The sequence below is a fragment of the Hippopotamus amphibius genome, chromosome 14 (genome assembly GCF_030028045.1).
Source record: "Hippopotamus amphibius kiboko isolate mHipAmp2 chromosome 14, mHipAmp2.hap2, whole genome shotgun sequence".
Taxonomy (NCBI): Eukaryota; Metazoa; Chordata; class Mammalia; order Artiodactyla; family Hippopotamidae; genus Hippopotamus; species Hippopotamus amphibius.
Window position 1 is genome coordinate 72,052,892 of NC_080199.1, and position 23,437 is coordinate 72,076,328.

Genomic DNA, 23,437 nt, shown 5'->3' on the forward strand with positions numbered 1-23,437 from the left:
CACTAAAGCACAGCTTGTTGCTGCACAGATTCAGACATAAACAAGGAAAACCACGGCTCCTAAAATTGTTTTCATTAAAAAAACATCAGCAGAACCCATTTCTCGTCCCCACTCACCTCCCCTGCAAAGGAGTTTCACAAGGAACCGGGGGCCATGACAAAGGAACTGGCTGTGGGTTTAGGGCAATGGGAAGCCCTAAGAATTTAAGCAGGAGAAGAAGAGAGGAAGAAGCTTGAAGTCCATCCCCTTGCTGTTCTCACAGGGAAGGCCTCCTTCCTTCCTGAGCTCATGTCACCCAGGGTGTTTGACAAGGTCAGAGTTGGGAAGAAGGATGGATGTTTACTGAGCCCCCGATGTGGAGATGCTGTGCTAGGCTGTAACTCAGAGGACCTGTACAGACAAAGCTGAACAAAGGGGCAGGTCCGCTGGGGAACTGTGGGGCCCCTCTCTACAACTGGCACTTAGATACCGGGACAAGGAATTGGAACTAAAGCATCCCTTAACTCTAGTCTCCACCCCAGCACCTTCCTAACTGGCGAACCGAAAACTGGGCCTCCCCCTCGACACTGCTCCAGACAACCGAATGGAGACTTTGAGGGCAAACATTCAAAGGATATTAATTAGAAGGGAAGCAATATAGGAGGCCAGAGTCTTGAACATCTCAGGGTCTCAGTTTCCTTGTCTGTAAAGTAGCACGTATTACACAGGTTCTTTTATGAGAATTAAATGATGCACAGGAAGAGGACAACTGGTAAGCAGCAGATCTACAGCTAGCAATGAACCCAGAACGCCCAGCACAAAATGCCCCCTTTACTCCAGAGCCAGGTTAGGGAAAGGGAGTGAGGATAGGAACCCTGCTCACCACAGAGGGTCCCCTGCTCCAGCCACCCACCCCTGCTGGCTACCAGGGGAAGGACGAAGTTCTACAAAGACAAATAAAACCTAAACGTGCACATACAAAAAACAAAGTATTATGTGATATTTTACTGCTTCTAACTTCAGGTGCTCAGGGTAAAGTGGAGCAGAGGTTCTAGTTAGCTTCGTATCAGCTCAATATTTATCTAATTTACTCTTCCCATTAACCTCTCAAGGTAGGGTCTGCATGTTTAGATATTATTAACCTAGAGCCCAACCCAGGAGATGCTGTGGTTCCTATATATTTTGCACATATAAAGATCTGACCTCAATTTCTGCAGAGTAAATGCAAGGCACACGTAATATTTAATATTTTTCTGATAGACATGCAGGGAAAATGTGGAAAGGTTTCTCCACTGACCTTTATCACAAAAGGCAATGATAACTTTCCTACCCTATTTTCATATACCACCAGCAACCTGAATAACCATTCACACCGAGATACAAACAGCTCCAATATAACTAGCTACAATAGCTAAGGATTAATATGTGGTTATAAAATATTAAGTCCTTTCTGAAGTAAAAAATGGCATTTGCTTCGCACATCATTATTTACCAAAAACGCACAGATAATACTTATATTAATCAGCACTCTTCCCCAAACACTATTTGCCATCTAAATGAGAACTAAGAAAATGTTGGTTCTTCCCCATAGGAATGACAATTTCACAAACCAAAAAGGAGCATTCTTATAGTTACATTAAACTTTTTGAGCTATAGTAGGCTATTTCCATTATCTGGTGATAAAAATTAATTACTTTTTAGGGCTAGAGCTAACACTCCCATTAATGGTCCCAATTTCATGCATAAACATAAATATGAGAGTTTGTTATAAGGGTCAGATGAACTTTTCCTCAAAGGTACCATTTAATGTGTATCGTTATTGAAATCTATAATTTTAAAGTCAATGAAGCTGGAAAAAAATTATAAGTTTTGATTAGTTTATGCACTCATTACTTAAATATAACATATGCTAAATTTTTTTTCCTTCTTCCATGTCTGATCACATGTTTATAGTTACCTACCAACAAAGACTGAAGGACTGGGAATCAGGAAACCCTTTATTCTGCTAATTCTGACCCTCATACTGTGCCCGTGGATAAGTTACTTTTGTACTAAATGAAAGATGCTGCTTCATATCACCAAACTGCCTCATCTCTTGGGCAGGCCACTTCTGATTTCCTCTACTATTGGGAGGAACCATGGCATGATGAAAGCAGAACACTGGAAAAGAAATTATTTTACGTAAATCTTTGGCATTTATTATTTGAATTTTTGGGCAACAAATTCACCTTCTCGATTACGTTTTGATAAAGCTAGTATCGAAAATATTCAACACAAAGCACACACAGGCTGACTAGTAGGAGAAGCTGACACAGGACCAAAAAATAATTGGGAATTAGAGAGAGAGAAATTGACATGAAAATGATGGAGGTGTCGACTGTGAAATTAATGAGGCAACATCGAAGTATTTTATTCAGCTTAAAGGATAACTGATAGGAACGATACAACTGGACCCATCCTGTAAACCAGGGATAAACCATAGCTGAGGCCAGATCATCACCACTGAGATTAGGAACAGTTGAACTAAGGAATTAAAGACATAGAATATCACTTCATCCGGAAATAATGCTTTAAAAACAAGTATCTGCCTCACTGAGCATCACTGACTAAACCTTCGACATCTTCAAAATGACCATCTGCTCCTGGGGCTGTGTGGCTCCTGCCTTTGTACCCTCTGATTTCTGCCTTTAGAAGATTGTGGTCTGAGCCCAACAGCAGTGAATCAGAGAAACACCTACATCACATGCTTCTCCCAACAGGCACGGTTCAAACGTAGCAGAAAATATAACTGTGAAGGGGCAAGTATATTTTGGAGGATAGAGAAAGTCTTGCAAGGCATGTTTTTAGAAAGGGTGGGGAAATCACCACCCGGCTTCCACCAGACAGGCAGTGCTTTGTGTAGGAGGGTGGGGCTGTTAGAAACCAGCTGAATGATGGAAGGGAGCAGCTTAACAGGCTGGTGGGAAGAGCAGTTCCAAATGCTTAGGAGCCAGAAGGGAGAATAATGATCTTTGCAGACGGTCAGGGTGGGTGAGGTTACTCTGAGAAGCCCAGGGACACAGAGGTAGAAGGTCATAGTTCTGACCCTCACGGTGTTAGCTATGGAGACATCCAAGCTCATGGTCAGCCCCTACCCCAGCGGGTACTGGCCACAGTGATCCACTTCTGTGTTTGAGCTATTCCCTTCTTATCCATAAGATGCACGTGATACGCTTCTATCTGCTGTCTATGGAAAGTTGTTTCACGGTCTCAGGAGATTCTGTAGATTAAAGGGCTTTGTATTCCCAGGGTGTTAGTGTTAAGATGCTCAGGGCTCCATCAGTTTAAGGATCAGACAAGCAAAAGTGTGGGACGCTCCTCCTCAGCCTTTTCCTCTTAAAGAAACACTGTCACCTCAGCTATTGAACACAGCCTGCTGGACTTTTAGTTTAGGGACACACCAGGGTTGTCCTGCTATTTAAGTGGCCATTTCCAAACTCCAGGAATCTGCTGGTGGTTTGCTTGGGTCTTATCCAAATGCCACTTTGAGCCTCTGTGGATAAATACAGGATGAGTGGCAACTGTAGTTTGCCTAGGACTCCACCCGACCTCAAGACTTATTTCCATCTTCTTTAGTCTGCAAGGAAATATCCCTTGGAATTTCTCCTTTTCTCTTACTCTTTAAATTAAAAAAAAAAAAAAAAACTCACTTTATCTATGAATTCTTATATCCTCATCTTTGTATATCACTCTCACGTATATAATTAAAATGTTTTGTTCATTAAGACAACGAGCAGCAGAAGAATAAGGAAAATGGATGTGGTGGTGGGGCTTCTGCTGGACTTCTGGGTAAGATAAGATGTCGGGGCATTTCTGATCGTAAGAAACGTATTAGCAAGAAGGCTGAATCTGGAATGAACATAGCAATGCTCTCTCCTTTGGCTCTCTAGCTACTTCTTAGAGATGAGGAGATGGCAATAATGGGGACCTGACAGCTAGGACATGGCGGAATAATGATGCTAACAGCAATGAAGATACTTGCTGGTTATGTGATCATGCCAGGACTGCAGCTCTGATCTGGCACTAGGCCAGTGAGGTCCACATATGCAATTTAAAATTTCCTAGTATCTACATTTATAACTAAAAATAAACAGGTGAGATTCAATATATTTTATTTAACCCAATATACCCCAAATATTATGTCAACGTACAATAAAGTTACTAGTGGAACATTTCATGGGTTTTGAACTAAATATTTATGTATTTTACAGCGCATCTCAGTTTGGACCAGCCATAACAGACCACGTGCACAGAAGCTGCACGTAGCCACTGGCTCCCTTACTGGGAGGATAGCTCTAGGGGCTTCGTAAAGATGTGGGGGCATGAACCCCTTTGGCAAAGCCAATAGCTCCTTCTCAGAGTGTGTTTACATGACTGAGACCAAAGACATGGGATTATAAGGGAACCAGTTATCCTGAATTAGTGTTTTCATTTTTTCTAAATATATACCCAGGAGCGGAATTGCTGGATCATATGGCAGCTCTATTTTTAGTTTTTTAAGGAACCTCCATACTGTCTTCCACAGTGGCTGCACCAATTTACATTCCCACAAACAGTGTATGAAGGGGAACCAGTTATTCTGAAATACAGTTATCAAATTATTTTAAAAAACATATTTAAAAAGTCAAATTATTTTAAATTGTAGTATTGTAGATATGCACTTCTTTAACACACTAAATAACACAATCTAGAGACAAGCCTAAAATGATAATAATTTTAAAATAAAATAATGAGCATAATATTGAAATATACCGAAAGTAACTTTAATGGGATGAAACTTATCTCTCATTTCAATTGGTAGTGAAGTTGTAGGTACTGCTAATACTATGGTTGTTGCTTATATTTGTAATAGAAGAAAATACAAAATTTCAGTTAGAGGTTACTGACAAGTAAAATGTAACTTTTTCCCCATCTAAGCCCAAGGAGTAGACCTGTTTATATCAGTCCTTCATTCCTTTTAAAAGAATTTCCTCTAACCCCTCCTCTCTACTGCTCTGCATACACAAACGTAAGTGCTGGGTTGCAATGTAAGATATATTTCTCATTGTACATCACAGTCAAAAAAGTTTGAAAAATCTTACACATCACTGGTGACAATGAAAAATGGTTCAGTTGCTGTGGAAAAGTTTACAGGTTCCTCAAAAAGTTAAACATAGAATTACCAAAGGACTCCACAATTCCATTCTTGGTATACATCCGAAAGAATTGAAAACAGGGACTCAACAAATAGATTACACCTGTGTTCACAGAAGCACTGTTCACAATTGCCAAAAGGTGGAAACAGCCCAAATCCCCATCAGTGGATGAATGAATAAACAAATTGTTGTATATCCATACAATGGAATATTATTCAGCCACGAAAAGGAACAAAGCTGACACATGCTACATGGATACGCCTTGAAAACATTATGCTAAGAGAACGAAGCCAGACCCGAAAGGCCACATATTGTACGATTTCATTTATAAGAAATACCCAGAATAGGTAAATACATAGAGACAGAATGTAGATTGGCTGTTGCCGGGGGTACAAAGAGGGGGTAATTGGGGAAAATCTGCTTAATGGTTAAGGAATTTCACTTTAAAGTGATGGAAATGTTTTGGAACTAGATAGAGGTGGTGGTTGCACACCACTGTGAATGTACTAAATGCCATTGAATTGTCACTTTAAAATGGTTAGCTTCGGGCTTCCTAGGTGGCACAGTGGTTGAGAATCCGCCTGCCAAAGCAGGGGACACGGGTTCCATCCCTGCTCAGGAAGATCCCACATGCCACGGAGCAACTAAGCCCGTGCACCACAACTATTGAGCCTGCGCTTTAGAGCCTGTGAGCCACAACTATTGAGCCCATGTGCTGCAACTACTGAAGCCCATGCACCTAGAGCCCGTGTTCTGCAACAAGAGAAGCCACGGCAATGAGGAGCCCGCGCACCACAATGAAGAGTAGCCCCACTCACCGCAACTAAAAAGAAAGCCCATGCACAGCAAAAAAGACCCAACATATCCAATAAAATAAATAAATTAATTAATTTAAAAATGGTTAGTTTTATGTCAGGAAATTATTTAAAGGTTAAAAAAAAAAAAAGCTCGAATGCCCTAGCCCTAGAAGGCTTGTCCCCAGGGCTGCTTTTCCATTTGCATGGTGACCACTGCGGCGCTGCTACAGCTCCACCTAGTGGTGACGGAGATTCCTCAAGGACTCAAGGACTAAAGACTCCTGACTGCCAGGCGAACCACCCTGACATCAGAGGGAGTGCAGGATCTGAAGCAAGTCAAGGTCCTTAACCGGGGCCTCTCCTTCCTAAGTGTCCAGAGGATGCACAGTCCAGCCTCTTTGGGCATTAGGTAGGGAAGATGGACAGTTTCCAGTCCTGGCCCTGAAATGTTTCTCAAGAAGTCACAAACGTCTCTGGGATTTATCTGTCTATAACCTGGGACCCACACTGTAAGCGGGATGACCATGAGAGTTCGTATAGCATAAGGAATGCACCTAGCAGGTAAATGCTCACCAAGTGTTAGTTTCCTTCCTCATCCTTCATTATTTCTAAAGCTACACGGTATGGACTTATGAACCCCAAACAAGATGACTGGTACCTCCAAGAAGGCTCCCCTGCTTCAGATTGTCATTAGAAGAAAAACAAAGATTCTGGGTGTCTGAAGCAAAAAGGGATCTAGAGAACGCACGCACAGGACACAGATAAGATGCTAAGCAAACTCAGAGCCCTGAGGAGAAAGCAGCAGGGCCTGGTGAGTGCCAGGTGTCTATCGGGAACTGGCAGAGGCAAGGAAAGGTCTAGCAGACATTCTCATTATTGCCACAAATGTTGCCTGAAAGTTTCTAATTGTGTGTGGTGGTGGGGGGGGGTGTCTGTTGGGGGAGAGAGAGGCCAAAAAATACACAAGGCAAAGTATTTGGATATTTTTGCAAGTGAGCTTGAGTGAAAGATTCCAACTTCATCATGTGTTTGATAAAAATGGGATGGAAGGCAGGCTGAACTGTGATATGTAGTTACAAGAAACGGGAAAACACAGACACAAAATGGTGTGCTTTTCAGATTACGAGGCCAAAGGGCATAAGCAACTCAGAGAGCAAAATCAAGAACGTGGAGCGGGGAGGATCATGAAGTTAATCAAACATAAAATAGGGAAGAAAAATTACCAGAGCAAAATGCACTGCTCCCATGGCAGAATATTCCGGATTTGTAAGGAAATTACACAAAGTGGTATCATTTGGCATTGGAAAACCACAGAAAACAAAATGAAAATGCCTCCCTTATACACTTCTGAGAATGCTGACGGGATCAGCGGGGCAGGTGGTGAGGAGAAAAGAGCCCTGACAGCAGGTACGGGGACCAGGCCGCCCCACCGGGGGTTGTGGGGTATGCAGGACCCCGTCTCTGCAGCTGTCATATCTTGCTTGCCTTTTCCCCACCTGCCATCCCATTCTCAGGGATACCTTTGCCTCACAGGTGGCATCAGATGTAAAGGCTCCTATTTTTCTGCCACCAAATCCCCAAAACCACCATCGCACATCTCCCGTTAGGATGGAGGGAATGCCTCTTCTGACCCCATCTCTGCCTCCTTGCTGGGACCTCACTCCCTCCGTCTCTTGTATCTTAACCTTTCTCTTTCTATGAGATCCTTCCTGTCTTTATTAAAACGCGGAATACCTCTCATCTGAAAAGCAAACAACAGACAATACAAAAGCCTTCCTCTTATCCCTCACTTGCTTTCAATGTCTACCTTCTCTTCCTGACGTCCCTGTTGTAGCTTAGTGTCCTAGCTCCGCTGCTTTTACACCTCTCCCCCCAGGTCCCGTCTGTCTCCTGTGGCCACACTCCCGCTAAGGTGACCCGTCGCATCCAACGAGCCAGCAGCACTACTCAGTCTTTAATTTAAACGGCATCTCAGCAGCACTTGCTGCCCCGACCCCCGTGCCTCTTCTCAAACTCTCCTGGTTTTGCAGGTCTTGTACGGCTGGCCCCACCTGTGTTCCCATCTCCCCTGCTCTCCCTCGCCCCATCCTCTGGCCACCTCACCCTCCTTCACCTCAGGGTCTAGGCTGCTGCACTGCCTACTTGCTTTCTCTGTTCTGTTCATCCTCCCGTTAGACTAAGCATCACTTCTTCAGAGAAGCCTTCCCCTGACATCCCGGTCTAAATCCAGCCCCACTGTTAAAATTCCTCATTGCTACTTTTGCTTTTTTTTCCCCCCAATAGCCCTATCACAATCTGTAGTTATGCATTTATTGTGTAACTTTTTCCAATACACTTTCCTCCCTCTTTGGACTATCAGCCCCACTAGGGCAGATTACATGTTCACTGTGTTCACCATTTCACGCCAGCGCCCTGGGACCCCAGGTGAACCCAATAAACACGCCACACAGGAGGTCCTCAGTAAATAATCACTGAATGAACAGCTACTGGGGTAAAGGAACGAATGAGCAAATATTCTAACCAATGGCAAGGGGTCAAACCACATTAGTGACTTTATTCTGGCGGCTCCAGGCCTTGAATCTCCTCCATGCAGAAGCTGTCCATCATTTTTCAGGCTCCCAGATATCTGTTTGAACAAACTCCTGTTTTGGCCAAGAGGAAGAGTAAGCTGGCAGCCCAAAGAGGCAAAAAGCCAAGAGGAAAGTATGCTGGAAGAAAATAGTCTCAATTTTCTTGGTGTTTGATTTCTTATCAAACTGCCACAATTTCCAACCATGTCATTTGTAGATAGGGCTCTTTCCTAGCAGTGTACTGTAGACCAAAAACTACAGAACTTAGGCATGAAGGGGAAGTAAAGCACGGGAGGGATGGGGAAGAGAAAAGAGAAAGAAACCCTGGAGATGGAATCAAAGTCTGGTGGACCTGGAGACGTGGGTCTTGTAAGTCCTACAGTCAAGTCCACTCATGATATGGCTGGAAAACCCAAGCCTAAGCTGGAAGGAAGTCACCCCAGGTCTCCAGCAGTGGGAGAACTGGATGGACAGAAACCCAGTGCTCTTTTACAAGCCCGCAAGCGCCTGTTAAGGTAGGATGCCAGGTGTTCCTTCTGACATGATAAGGAGAGATTCCTCAGTGGAGCCACTTCCCACCCATCCCAGTCAAAGCATCAAGGCCAGAACATCTCCAGTGAGATTCTGAAACTTTTTTTGCTACTTAGGAATAGTAGGTGGTGTTAGAAAGTCCCAGGCAGGTGTCTGACCGTGACTGACTTTGAATGTAAAAATTTCGACCCTCAGCCTCTAAGACAACACTGCGAGGAGGCTGTTGATCTGATTATGATAGGGAATGCCTGGCCGCATGTGGCCAGTTGAGCTGGGAAAAGTCACCTTTACAGATTCAGCAGCACCAGGTGAAACAACACACAACCCTCTCCTCCTTACAGCCAAGGTTCTTAAACACACACACCCTTTCTGAATACCCTTCCCACTTCCTCTCGTGCTCTCATTTACTGCCACTCCAGCTCGTTGGCCATGAATGTGCTTGGACCACCAACGTCCAAACTCCAGGGAAGCTTCTGGTCCTCACTGTACTTGGCCTATTGGCAGCCTTTGGCTCTGTCGATCAGTCTTGTTTTCTGACACTCTGACTTTCCTTGGCTTCTGTGGTATCAGTCTCCTCTGTTCTCCCCCCCCCCCCCCACCTCTGTTTTGGTTTCATCGTCTTAAGGGCTCCTTTCTCCTCCATCCTCCCCTTAAATAAGAGTAACTCAGAGTTCCATACTGAGTCCTTTTTCTTCTCATACATAAATATTGCTTAGGATATTTCATCTAAACCCTCTGCTTCAACTGTATGTACGTTTCCTAAATTATTTCTGCACCTCTGATCGTCTGCTAAGGTCTCCATCCATATGTACCTCTAAATATTGTTGTCTGTCTCCACCTAGATACCACGCAGGTGCTTGAAATTCAACATATCGAACTCTGAACCCACCACTTCCCTTCCCCAGTCCCTACTATCTCCTTTACTGCCTGAACGGCACTGCCACTTACCAAGTCCCTCAAGTTAGAAAGCCAAGAACCCTGTTCTTTCCCATCCCCCCCCCCATCCAGACTCAACAAGCCCTGTCAATTCTCCCTCTTAAATATTTCTTGTATCCATCGTCTCATCTTTATTCCCACCACCACTGTCTTAATTCAGGTCCTGATGATTCCTTGCCGGGCTCAATGCAACAGTCCTCTCATTAGTCTTGCAGACCTGCCAACAGCTGCAGATTGTTCAATGGTTCTCTATCTTTTTGAGGATAAAGTTCAACCTTTAGTTGTCATCCTAGACCCTTTCCTACTTCTCCAACTTCATGCAACCCTGTGCTTCAGCCAAAGGGAATTGTCCACAAGTCCCCCAAACATCACTCTGCCACACTGTTATGCCCTGCACTGTATATTCTCCTCTTTCCCTCTTTCTCGGCTCTAACCCTCCCCCATGCTCCTCACTGGGCTCCAGTAGCACTTGTGACGCAGTCTTGAGATTTTTCGTTTGTGTGCCTCCTACTAAACTGCGAGCTCCTTCAAAGAAGTGGAAGATCTTGCCCCTCATCTCTGAATTACCAGCATCTAGCATGGTGCCTGGAGCATCACAGATTCTATAAAATGCTTGAGGAGGTTTATTTTTGCGGGTGAGCCCGCAAGCAATGGCTATAACATCCCCTCAATACATTACACAAAATGTACCCTTTCGCTGTGCATCTGTCAAGTGCTTTTCTGTAGAAATCCACAGACCCAACAGAAAGGAAAACAACTGTTTCAAACAAAGACTACAAATCACATGACAGTATGGAATAGCCTAGCCTGTTTTTACTAAAATATGCAAACAGAGAGATGTAATTCTAGAGACTAATTTTGAAATATTCTGCCATTATCACAAAAGTTCTTTAAATGGCATATGTTCAACCCTTAGAAACAACCAGGCAGATGCAGGATGTGACCCATGAATCTTACAGTCCTCTGAAAATGCTTGTCCAGGACAAGACAGTTTCACGGGGACACATTTACCCAGCCGGTCATTCACAGAGAAGCAGTGCAACCAAGAAGGACCACCACGGCTCACCGTGACATTTTTTTCCCCCCAAGATGACACCAATTAATTAACATTATCTCCACATCACATGAAGGTCCACCACATCTGTGAAATTTAGCCATTGGAGAGACTAAAGCATTTAAATAAAATGGTTATGGCCAAAGAAGGAGACTCAAACACTGTTCTTAAATTTGCCAACTTTGCTCTCAAGACCAATGGAAGCTATGCTGGTGCACTTCAGAGTCTACTTCTGAAGCAGTTAAAGTTTTATTCATTTGCTCTATCTGGTACCTCAAGTGTCCTGGCATCCTCTGAAGGCACAGCCATGGCCCCGTTGGGCTGTTGGAACCAGTCCAGCTGGACGAGCTGAGCAATGCTCACCGACATGGCGTCACCTGCACACCCTCTGCCTCCAACACAGGTCGCCTCTCAGACACATGGAAACATTCGGAAGCATGAGAACGGTTTGCTTCATAACCGGAAAAATCATCCCAACCTTTCTCAGGACGCATAGTACCCAGAAGCGGACTGCTGGGAGGTCAGGGAAGACCAACTGTCCGTGAAAAGAAGACTGGCCTCAGGAAGTAACTACCCCCCGACCCAGGTTTTGCTTATAAAATTTTCTGCACCAATGGGGTTGCACCTGCCGTAGCTTAACACAGGTGTGCGGAATCCTGCAAAGACTCAGAGCTTTTACTTAAATTACCCAACTCCTGTGCTTTATTAGGAGGATGAAAACGACAGCACTTGCAGGAGTGATGGCTAACAGCAGATGCATCACAGGCTACAAAGGGCTTTTTAAAAAATCAGGTAGATGAGTCTCACACTCTCACATTTAAACATGAAAATATATGTCTCAACCACTCACCTAATTTCATTAAACGTGTAGATATGTATACATACACACATACATAATAGGTTTGTACACACACACACACACACCCTGGGATTATCTCCTCAGCCAGTTAATAACTTAGACAGTAGAACCAAAACTTTCTTTCCTCACATACTTATAGGTAACAGCAAGAACAACAGCAATAATAAAACAGAGCAAGTCTAGTGAAGAACTGACCTGATTTTCTGTTACACTTTCTGAAACACTAGCAATGAAGAAGCACTAGGTCCGCTCCGGCCACAGTGGCCTCCTTGCTGCTCCTCAACCAGGCCAACCCCAGGGCCTTTGCACTTGCTCTCTCCTCTACCTGTACTCTCTCTACCCAGATGTCCACATGCTTTACTGCTCCCCTCTCTTTAAGTCTCTGCCTATCAGGAAAATCTGCCCTGACCATCATCTATAAGGTAAGATTTCATTCCCCCATCACTGTATCCTTTCCTTCCTTTATTTTATTCAAAGTATGTTTCACTTTCTAAAGAATACATATGTCCACATTCATAGTCTGTCTTCCATCCTCACTAAAATAGAAGACCTGTGAGGGCAGGGGTTATGCCTGTTATATTCCCGGCTGTAATGCTAGTAACTCAGAAGAATACAGGGACAAGATAGGTGCTCCAGGAATACTGGATGAATGAATAAATTAATGAATGGATTTTAACTGCAATCTAACTTACTCTACGTATATTGTGGATTGTAATGTGCCGGTTCCATAAGGAAACTAATGTCGAATAACATCTCCATGAACCAGTGCTTACCACAGTACCTCTCTGCTCATGAAGCTTGACAAGCCGTGGTCCACACCACACTGAAGGTCAGGTTGGCTGTGTATGAAAGCGTTCCTCTTCTCTGCTGCTCTCAGTTTGCGGCCACAGGTGTGAAGGCAACATAACCTTGGGGTGTGTGTGTGTGTGGCCCCATGATGGTCTCAGCTGACCTTCCTGCTGGATGAACCGCTTGGTCCCTGATTCTCTGAATTTGACTGCACTCCCCCTACCCCGACCAGAAAGAGAGTCAGTTCAGGGGACTGGCGGCCGAGCAATCTGGGGTGCCTTTTACCCCAGTGTCGGGTGTGCTGGCTGAGGACAGACACAGGGGCTGTGTCTGTGGGGGAAACCAGGTTGAACCAGGGCAGCAAGTGCACAATGGGTTGTTAATACCAAGGATGCCCAAGGTAAGAAGAGAGAGGACACCGTGGAGCTGGCCTTGGACCCATGCTACCTTGAACCCAGATTTCTGGAGTAGCCCCGCATAGGCAGGTCAGGTCCATTTAAAAGAAGCTGATGGGCATCACCTTTGAGCCTTGACACCATAAAACATCCTGTTTTGCAAGCAGTGTTCTTTCTCTTTAAGTTGAAAACAACTCTCATTTCTCCACATTATGAGTGAAACACTCATAATGGACTTGACCTTTTAAGAACCATCAGACAGACAACTTCAAAGGCCTTTGGGGATAAATGTGTCATAACCAGAGGAACCTTTAAGGCTCAGGCTAGTGATACAACAAAGTTAGCAGTGGGCAGCTTGAGTCTTGTTAACATTTCTAATATTTCCTGCTTCAGATATGATGGCTAGACCTTTAGCTATGTGTACCTAAAGGATATTACTGTTAGTTCTATGACAACAATGGTATTGTTCTGATCTGTCAGGCATTTTGATTAATGATTTGGATGAAGACAGAGGTATCATACCCATCACAATAGAGAACAAAGTGAAAGTGGTGAGGGAGGTACCATGTACAATAAATGACAGCCAGGATCTCTCCTGTGAATGACTGGGACAGGATGGAATATGGGCCAAATCTAAAATATAATATTTTATTTCAAACTCTGTACTTTGGCCACCCGCCAAAAAGCTGTCAAAAGTAGGGTGCCTCTCATATATCCATTTGCTTCATAGCACATATCAATTTATAGTTACATATCTGTTTGTTCACTTGTTTACTGAAAGCCTTCACGGATATAATTTATGCTCCAAAGAAGGCAGGGACGTTGTCTGCCTGTTTCCCTGCTGCATAGCCAGTGTCTGTGCAGTAGTACCTCCAAAGTAGCAGGTGCTCAGGACAGATTCATTGAATGAATAACTGAACGAATGAATAATCTATGCAAAGAATGGAAGATGTGACTTACAAACAAGTCGTTTAAAGACCTGGCACTTCTTGTTGACTGCAAGTTCAATGTCAGTCAATATGCTGGAGCTTTCAAAGGTAATCTAGATGTCCAGCACGTGGGATGTGACCATCCTGCCTTATTCTTTCTGTGGAGTACTCTGCCTGCTCGTGAGTGTTTCAGTTTAAGAAGAATATATGTTATGGGCTGAACTGTGTCCCTTATTAAATTCATATGTTCAAGTCCTAACCCCCAGGACTGCAGAATGTGTGTAGTTGGAGTAGGGTCTTTAAAGAGATAATTAAGTTAACATGAGCTCACTAGTGTCCCAATCAAAGCTGACTGCTGTCTTTATAAGAAGAGGGGATTAGGAGGACACAGACATACGCTGAGAAAAGATCATGTGAAGACCCAGGAAGAAGACGGCCGTCTGCAAGCCAAGAAGAGAGGCCTTAAAGAAACCAACCCTGCCAACACCTTGATCTTGGACGTCCAGCCTCCAGAACTCTGAGCCAACATCTGTCGCTTCCTCCGCCTCGTCTGTGGTCCTTTGTTACGGCAGCCTTAGCAAACTGGTATGTATAAGTAGCTGCTTAACCAACTAAGAGTATATAATTTGAAAATGAGGTGAATTAAGAGGGCAATGAGCACTTTCTTCAAATATCTAAATGATCTTTATGGGAAAGCAACTATAAGGGAAAACTTTCTGGCAAAAAGAGACATCTGAAAATGGAATGAACGAACACCCTAATATATAATTTATTTCTGTACTGAATTTATCATTTATGGCTGACTCCTCTGGCTAGAGGTAAGCTCCACAAAGACAGTTACTTAGTAAGTGCTCAGTAAATATGCTGAGTGAATGAATTTCCTCTGGAGGTAATGAGTTTCCTGTCACTGGAGGTATGTGAACAGAAGCCAAACATGCTGTCCATGAGGATATTATTGAGACGTTTCTGGCAGAGGGCACAGGGTTAGGCTACTTCAGGGTTTTTTTCAATGTTGATATTTTATTAATCTGACTCTTCTACTGATGAATGAAATACAGGTAAAGGTCCACATTTAAACATCTGTCTTCATGTGTGTTTTTTAGCCAAAATGTCAGGCCTGCACACTTATATTTCACATTTCTTCAACATGAATGTATTATCTCCTAACACAGAGAAAAAAAAATTAGGTAGAGTTTACTGCAAATTGTTTGCTTAAAGCCAGCTCTTTTTAGGTTTGTTTGTTTTTTTAAGGAAGATAGACATTTCTGTTTCTAATGTGAGTTTAATTTAATGCATGAGCTCCTACAGCATAAGACTGTGGTGTCTTAATAAGTGTCTCATGATGAATAATTAACAATATTAACAATTACCAAGAGCAGTGGCAGATGGTGGATTCTGGCTGTGCCCAATTCTTGCTGTGCCTGTGGCTGCCCATAGATCTTTCAAGAGGCCAGCATTCAAAGCACATAGTGAAACTCACAAGAATCTCATGAATTTTGCTGTTGTTTTTCCAGAGTCTTCTGGCACAGACTCTGCTCTAGCAGATGAGCCTGTATACTTTCAATCTCAGCCATTCAGTTAAAAAATAATCACCAGATGACCTTACAGAGATTTTGCAAAGTAGGCCTGTCCTTGAATGCAAAAGAGACAGGGGGACAGGCCACCCTCCTCCTTCCACCCCATGGAAGATGCTGAGTCCCAATGTCGAGATTTCAGGCCCTTCACATAGCTCAGAACTACTGAGCACGACAATGTTCAGGTAACTGAAAAGCACAAACATTTTTCATTAAAGAAAATTTTTGTTTCATAATTCACTTTGGCAGATGTTTAACATTTGCTGCCTCCCAGAAACTTGATTTCCAATTTGCTGAAATTCTGCCATGTGCTCAGAGCAACACTACATATGGAGCCAGGATAGTAACTTCTGCAACCAACATATGTCTAGGTCTGTAGTACCTCCACTTCCATGTTTGTTTATATTCTAGCTGTACCTCCAAAATATTTATTTTCATAAGAAATATCATCACTCTAAATGGAACCAAAGAAGTGATCAACACTGGCAACCAGGTTAAAAAACTCTGCTACGACATGGATGGTGATAAGTCAAACATACTTATAACCCCAGGCAGCAGTGCTCAGTACTGCAAGGTAAACTGTGTTGAATTATTCCTGACAGTCAAATTTCCCACCCAACTCCCATAGTCCACAATGCCGGCATGAAGGCATTGGGAGAAATGTACAACGACAAAGAGGAGTTGCCAAGAATAGGGTTATCTGCTCCATCTTTATCTTCATCATTGGAAAAGCAGGGCTTGTGCTATTTATAAAATGTCACTTGAGGCTCTGAGGTCTCAAGAAACATTTGTTATTCTGTCCAGTGGTTTCCAAATTGTTCTACGAATCATTTTTTAAGTGGGATTTGAAGTTAAGGGTGAGCTAGGTGCATTGCAAAGGCTCGAGGCAGCACTAGCGTGGTGGAAACCACACTAAGACTTGGAATTGGAAGATCTGTGTTCAAGTTCAACTTCGCCGATTAACCAACTGGTGACCCAGAGCAGGCCATTTAATTTTCCCACTCTTCAGCTACTGCCCACGTAAAAATAGGAACATTGGGATGTCTTGGGAACTTGGGATTGACATATATACACTAATACGTATGAAATAGATAACTAATGAGAAGCTGCTGTATCGCACAGGGAACTCCACTTTGCTGTACAGTAGAAACTAACACAACATTGTAAAACAACTACACCCCAATAAAAAAAATCAAAAATAGGAACATTCATAATACATACCATGGGATGTGTTACTTAACCAGAGGCGTGGAATACTTTCGCAGTGTGTATGGTCACCATACACAGTGTGTATGATTCATAAATCACCTTCATGTGAAATATAAATATCTTACAATTTTATACGTCAATTATACCTCAATAAAGATGAAATTTAAAAAATACACATCACTTAGGACTGTAACAAAGACGGAGGTGGGACATGTGCATAGCATGCAGTAGGCATTATAATGATATTAATAGCATAATGGCACCAATGATAGATAATATTTATTAAGAGACTGCTTTGAGCCAGTGATTATGCTAAGCATTTTTCATGCATCATCTCACTTAATTCTCATAATAACTCTCTGAGCTTGCTATATTATCCCTATCTTATACACGAAAAAAACTGAAGTTCAGAGAATCCAAGGTCACTCAGATAATAAATACTGGCTGGCTGATGAAATGTCATTTTTATAAGCTTTACTAGTTCCATGATTGAACACAAATTTCACCTAACTGTAAAGGGGTTAAATATCTTATTTTAATCTAATGAGACCTAATATTTATCAAGTTTCTTCTATATGCCACATAATGAGCTATTTGACAGGTTATTGCACTTAATCCAAAGACCTGTGCGTGTTTATGAATGAGGAATTACCCCCACTTTAAAGATGAGAAAACTGAGGTTCATCAAGGTTTAGTGCCTAAGGTGGCACAGCTGCAAGTGATTTCTGATCCCAAACCCAAGCATAGCTCAGAACACAGCCTTCCTGCCTTTTCGATGGTGATGACCTCCCCACAAGAATATGCCTCTCGCAAAGGATCTCCTTCATCCCCCTCCAGAAGAGGAGAAGAGGAAACACAAGAAGAAGCACCTGGTGCAGAGCCTCAATTCCTATTTCATGGATTTCAAATGCCCAGGATGCTATAAATCACCACCGTCTTTAGCCATGCACAAACAGTAGTTTTGTGTGTTGGTTGCTCTACTGTTCTCTGCCAGCCTACAGGAGGAAAAGCAAGGCTTACAGAAGGATGCTCCTTCAGACGGAAGCAGCACTAAAAGCCCCCAGAATCAAGATGAATGGGAAACCATCCCAATAAACACATCTTGGATAAAAAACAAACAAACAAAAAAAACACAGCCTTCCTTTAACTTTGTGTGCTCAGCTATTCTAACATTAGGTACCTGAATGAAGCCAATAAAAAAATAATAAAATAAAAAAATAATAAAATAAAATAACAAAAAATAATAATAACAAAATAAAATAAAATAATAAAATAACAAACTAATAATAAAATAAAAATAAAATAACAAAAGATAACATTTTCTCTTTTCTAATTCTTGTTTTTAACTTATTTAACATGATTACTAAGCATTCAATCCAAAATCAGACCATGAACATTGTTTTTTCAATGGCACAAAGAAGTAAGATGAAAAAACAAATCTCTAAGAATATTTCTTTTAAAATGGAACTTACAGTTAACATCAGGTCTTTTCAAGTAATGCTGGTCAAAAGTAGATAATCAGTCTGGTCCCCACTCTGCCAAACAACTTTCTCTACGTTTTTCCCCATCAGGCAAACTTCTCCTTCTACTCACCATCACCACCACCACTATCCTCTCCCCACCATCACCTGGACCCCTCCCCTGATGCCTCCCTTCCAACCTGTCATGTTCGCTGCCACCTCCAAACCCTTGCTACACTCACCTCCCTTTGCCTAGGACGTGGTCTGCTGCACCAGTCCAAATTCCCTCCATCGCTCAAGATGGTGCTCAAGCCCTCCCATTCCAGGGAGGAATGGCCATCTTTTCCTAGTCTCTTACTGTGTTTAATGACATCCCTATTCCTCACGGCACTTGCTTAGTAGCTTTAGGGCTTTTAGATGTGTAACCCATCTCTCCAAATGGATAATAATGTCCTTGAGGACAGACCATCTTTGTTGCTTTTCTCGGCCCTATTGTATTCAAAAGGCTCTTAATTGTTTTCCAACAATGGAAGAGTATCTTCTTAAGGGAAAACAGCACAGAGCCTGTAGTTGCTAGCATCTTTTTTCTTACATGTTATGTTTAAAAAATTCAACAAAGAAAGATAATCTTCTCCAACTAGGCACAGATCATTGACTATTTTCTAGGTTTGCACAATCTAGCATTTAATAGCTTAGTAGTAATATCTTAACAATGAGGTTTGAAAAAAGTGGCATGTATTACTTATGAAAGTGGTATCAGTTCCTTTGAAAATAAGGCAGATGTTCAAGAGTCTTTATGTTTTGAAGAGGTAGCTACTGAGCACCAGTTAACTGCCTGAGACCCTGTTGGACACTCTGGATACAGTAAGGTATGGTCTTGACCCTCCATAGGCTAACAGTCTAGTAGCAAGGCAAATGGTGCTCATTCAATACAATGGTGGCTATAAGTGTCTATTATAATCACACTCTTTAATAAAATAGAATCAAATTTATTACCAGGCACCCTTAATGTTCGATAGCAGTGGTTCTTAAAGGGTGTGAAACCACCATTTAGGGGGGTTTTTCAAAATGTGTGGAGATGTTTTTGGTCATACCAGTGATGGGGGAGAGACTGCTGACATTACACGGGCAGGGGGCAGAACAGCTCAATGTCCTGCAAGGCCTGGAGCTTTTCTGCCCACGAAGAATTGTCTCCTGTCCCACTGACATTCAAATGCTCCCCGTGACATCCTTATACCTGAAAAACTCACTTACGATGATCTAAGTCTGGAATCTAACTGCTGTCCACGTGAACAGTATTTTTGCACAGGTTAAATATCTTTTCAATTTTCAAGGACTGCAACTACTATGTAAATGGAGGAGAGACTGTACTTCATTGTGTTACAGCTTTAACAAGCATTGGGCATCGATTTGGAAAATCGTAACAGCCAAGGCAATGCCACACCTGGGTCAGTCTGCCTGGGGGGCTATGCGTTCATGGTGGCTCTGGGACAGATGTGGGCATCTGACTATTTCAGCATGTCTCTTTACATGGCAGTGTCAGAGGATGGAAAGTGTTGACATTCAGAGGAGTTTATCATGGATTACTTTCCTTACCTTTCTCTTTTTATATTACAGATATGAGATACAGATAAATATATTTAAATACAGATTTTTTAAAAGAAATTATATGGATAGGTGATTTGTATTATCTTTCAGTTTCTTTTCAGGATAATAAAGGATATGTGACAAAATATTTGTGATAAAAGGGGGAGTTGATCTAATAGGTGGCAAATCACTAGTTCTAGGCTCCTAAAGACATTTAAAGACAAAGTTCCTGACATTAAGAGGTCAAATTACCCTTTTTTTTTTTTTTTTGAGTGTTTCCCTTTTTATCTTCCCATGCCATGACAGGGCTTCCTACAGTCAGCTACGCTCTTGCACTGTGGGCATTTTTAGCAGATTGCATTTGATCTCTGCGTTCTTCCTGTAGTGAGTGGCATTGGTGTGGATTTCAGAAAAGAGAAGAAAGGCAGACATATATAAAGAGAGAAAATTTTTACCATCAACTGTACACTGAAGTCCACCTCAGAGAAATGAAATAATTCATTCAAGAGAAGAGTCAGAAAGTAAGGAGATATGATAATTTAAACCATTAAGACCTATTTCAATTAAAAATGGGAACTCAGAGAAACATATAATAAATCCCTGCCCTCACATGCTTGCAACATAGCTAAACATGCAAAAGCTATGTGCAGTTTCCTTCATACCAGGAGCACCCTGACACTAAGTACCCTGAATTCGATAGGGAAGGTATGCATTTTTCACCTGATTCCCAGGGGTACACCTGCTGGGGGGCTACCAGGAAGATGGTTCAACTAGAAAAGTGATGTAGGCTAAACCATGAGGACAGAGGAAGAAAAGGACAGTAAACAGCCAAGGGACTGTCACAGGGAGAGGGAAAGGCAAGATGGCGAATATTCACAAGGTTACAACTGAACTGATTTTATATCAATATCAAAATTAAAGTCATGGGACCTCCCTGGTGGTCCAGTGGTAAAGAATCCATCTTCCAATGCAGGGGACATGGGTTCGATCCCTGGTCAGGGAACTAAGATCACACATGCCTCAGGGCAATTAAGCCCACACGCCACAACTATTGAGCTCACACGCCTCAAGTAGAGAGCCTGCGTGCCGCAAACTACAGAGCCCACGCACCCTGGAACCCACATGCCACAACTACAGAGAAAGAAAACCCGCATGCCACAACCAAAAAGAAGCCCGTGCTCTGCAACGAAAGATCCGCATGCCTCAGTGATGATCCTGCATGCAGCAACTGAGGCACGATGCAACCAAAAAAAAATTAATTAAAAGTCATATTTATATATATTCAGTAAATAAATAGGGATTCATTTGGGGCAGATACACAAGTCTGTTTTTCAAGTAATTTTACAATAAGCATAAATATGATCTTCAGCATTCTAAGAGGAAACTCATTGTTTTAAATTTATTTTGTTTATTTATTTATTTATTGGCTGTGTTGGGTCTTTGTTGCTGCACACGGGCTTTGTCTAGTTGCGGTGAGCAGGGGCTACTCTTCCTTGTGGTGCGCGAGCTCCCCATTGCTGTGATTTCTCTTGTGGAGCATGGGCTCTAGGCGCGTGGGCTTCAGTAGTTGCGGCACATGGGCTCAATAATTGTGGCGCATGGGCTTAGCTGCTCTGTGGCATGTGGGACCTTCCTGGACCAGGGCTCAAACCTGTGTCCCCTGCATTGGCAGGCAGATTCTTAACCACTGTGCCACCTAGGAAGTCCTGAAACTCATTGTTTTGAATAAATGATCTGCATGTTAATAATTTTGAGGTTAATTATTTTGAGGTGATTTTGGAATTCTGGATTTATATATGATGACAACATAGGAAAGTTTAAATAGGAATTGAGCCACCCTGACAGTCATGGCAGTTGCATAAGGTTAAACAAAATCATGCTGCTGAGGCTACAACACATTAATAATTTGAACAGAAAGTTACAGCTCAAAAAATTATTTTATTGGGAAGAAAAGGAAAATGCTAATTCACAAAACGGCTCTTTAATATGTCACCAGCTAAACAGAAAGCTAACCCTGACTATTTTTGGAGTAGAAGATGATGTCTCATTTTTTGAGAGACCAAAACAATTTTGATTTTTCCTTTTCTTTTCTTTTTTTTCAAAAAGGTTTGACTGAGTTTAAGAAAGGTGATCCATCCTAATTGGTTGTCATTTTTAATCTCTGTATTGCACAGATTTGGGCTGCTTTTAAGATCAAGAGCATCCTGGCCTGCTGTCCATTTCTGAGGTGACACTTGACTCCTCCCGCGGCTGCTGGGTGGAGTCACTCAGCAGCTTAATCTGTGTAACGAGGCCACTCTGTCCTGGCCCTGCTGTGACACTCACTACCGTGCAGGAGACGAGATCTGATTTACTGTGTTCTAACCTGACCATGTAACTCACATTCTAGAATATTCTGGGAGAAAAAGTGACCTCCAGGGGAGAGCTTCTGTCATGGACAAATAAGGTAATCATTAAGGCCTGGAAGCATATTTCCCCTTGGCCTCTGCTCTTGAAAGAATTTATTCTACATGATTAAGAATTCATCTCAAAATGTTCTCGTACACTAGGCTGAATGAGGATGTCAGCACAGCCTTGGGAGCACAGATGTTCAATTAAATGGTATCTTGAAGGGGACTTCCCTGGTGGCGCAGTGGTTAAGAATCCATCTGCCAATGCAGGGGATGTGGGTTCGAGCCCTGGTCCAGGAAGATCCCACATGCCACGGAGCAACTAAGCCCACGCGCCACAACTACTGAGCCCACGTGCTGCAACTACTGAAGCCCCCAATGCCTAGAGCCCACACAGCGCAACTAAGAGTAGCCCCCACTCACCACAACTAGAGAAAGCCTGTGCGCAGCAATGAAGACCCAATGCAGCCAATAAATAAATAAATAAATAAATAAATAAATAAATAAATAAATAAATGCTATCTTGGAGACAAGCAAAAAGTGCTCGAAAGTTGTTCTTCGATGGTGAACTCCCCCTCCCCTTACCAGAGGAAACACAAAACTCACAAAATATCTCTATCAGGAAGAAAAATACAATCTAGATATTTTTGAAAGAATCTAAAAGTAATTCTTTATCAGAAAGTGACATGGTAATTTCAAGGAAAAATATAATTCAGGCCTCATGTATTTATTAAAGGTAAATTATAACAGATAATTACAATAACACCTGGTAAAGAGATAATGCATTACAGTCTCATGAGCACAGGACTATACATTATGGAGACTCTTACACCTTATAGATTTTAAGTAGAGAAAAAACTTACACCTATTTTTACAAATTAGAAAACTAGGGCTCTGAAAAACCAGTTCCACCTTTGAAATGGGTGGTAGAAAGAAGACTCAAAGGTGAAAGCCCATTTCATATATTTGAAGGGCCAGGGACCTCTCTTTAGGACTGCTAGCCTGTGTCAGGCTCCCGTCATACTGTCCGTGGGGACACGGCAGCCTCTAGGTACCAACTCAGATGGGCACATACTTCTTGAGAAGCACGGTGGTGAGATGCCCCAGAGAAGAGTCTCCAGTCCTCGGGCCCCACTGAGAATTCTGCTCTGTCACACCCTAGCCATGTCACTGGGAAAATTACTAAGCCCTCCTGTGCTTCACT

The 23,437-nt window shown here is 42.5% G+C and overlaps 1 protein-coding gene and 1 pseudogene across 6 annotated transcripts in view; one reads left to right on the top strand and one right to left on the bottom strand.

Annotated features, from left to right (window-relative positions):
• FRY (FRY microtubule binding protein) overlaps positions 1–23,437 on the bottom strand; it is a 307,260-nt gene that overhangs the window by 235,008 nt on the left and 48,815 nt on the right. The window lies entirely within an intron of this gene.
• LOC130835964 (40S ribosomal protein S27-like) lies at positions 17,597–17,850 on the top strand (annotated as a pseudogene).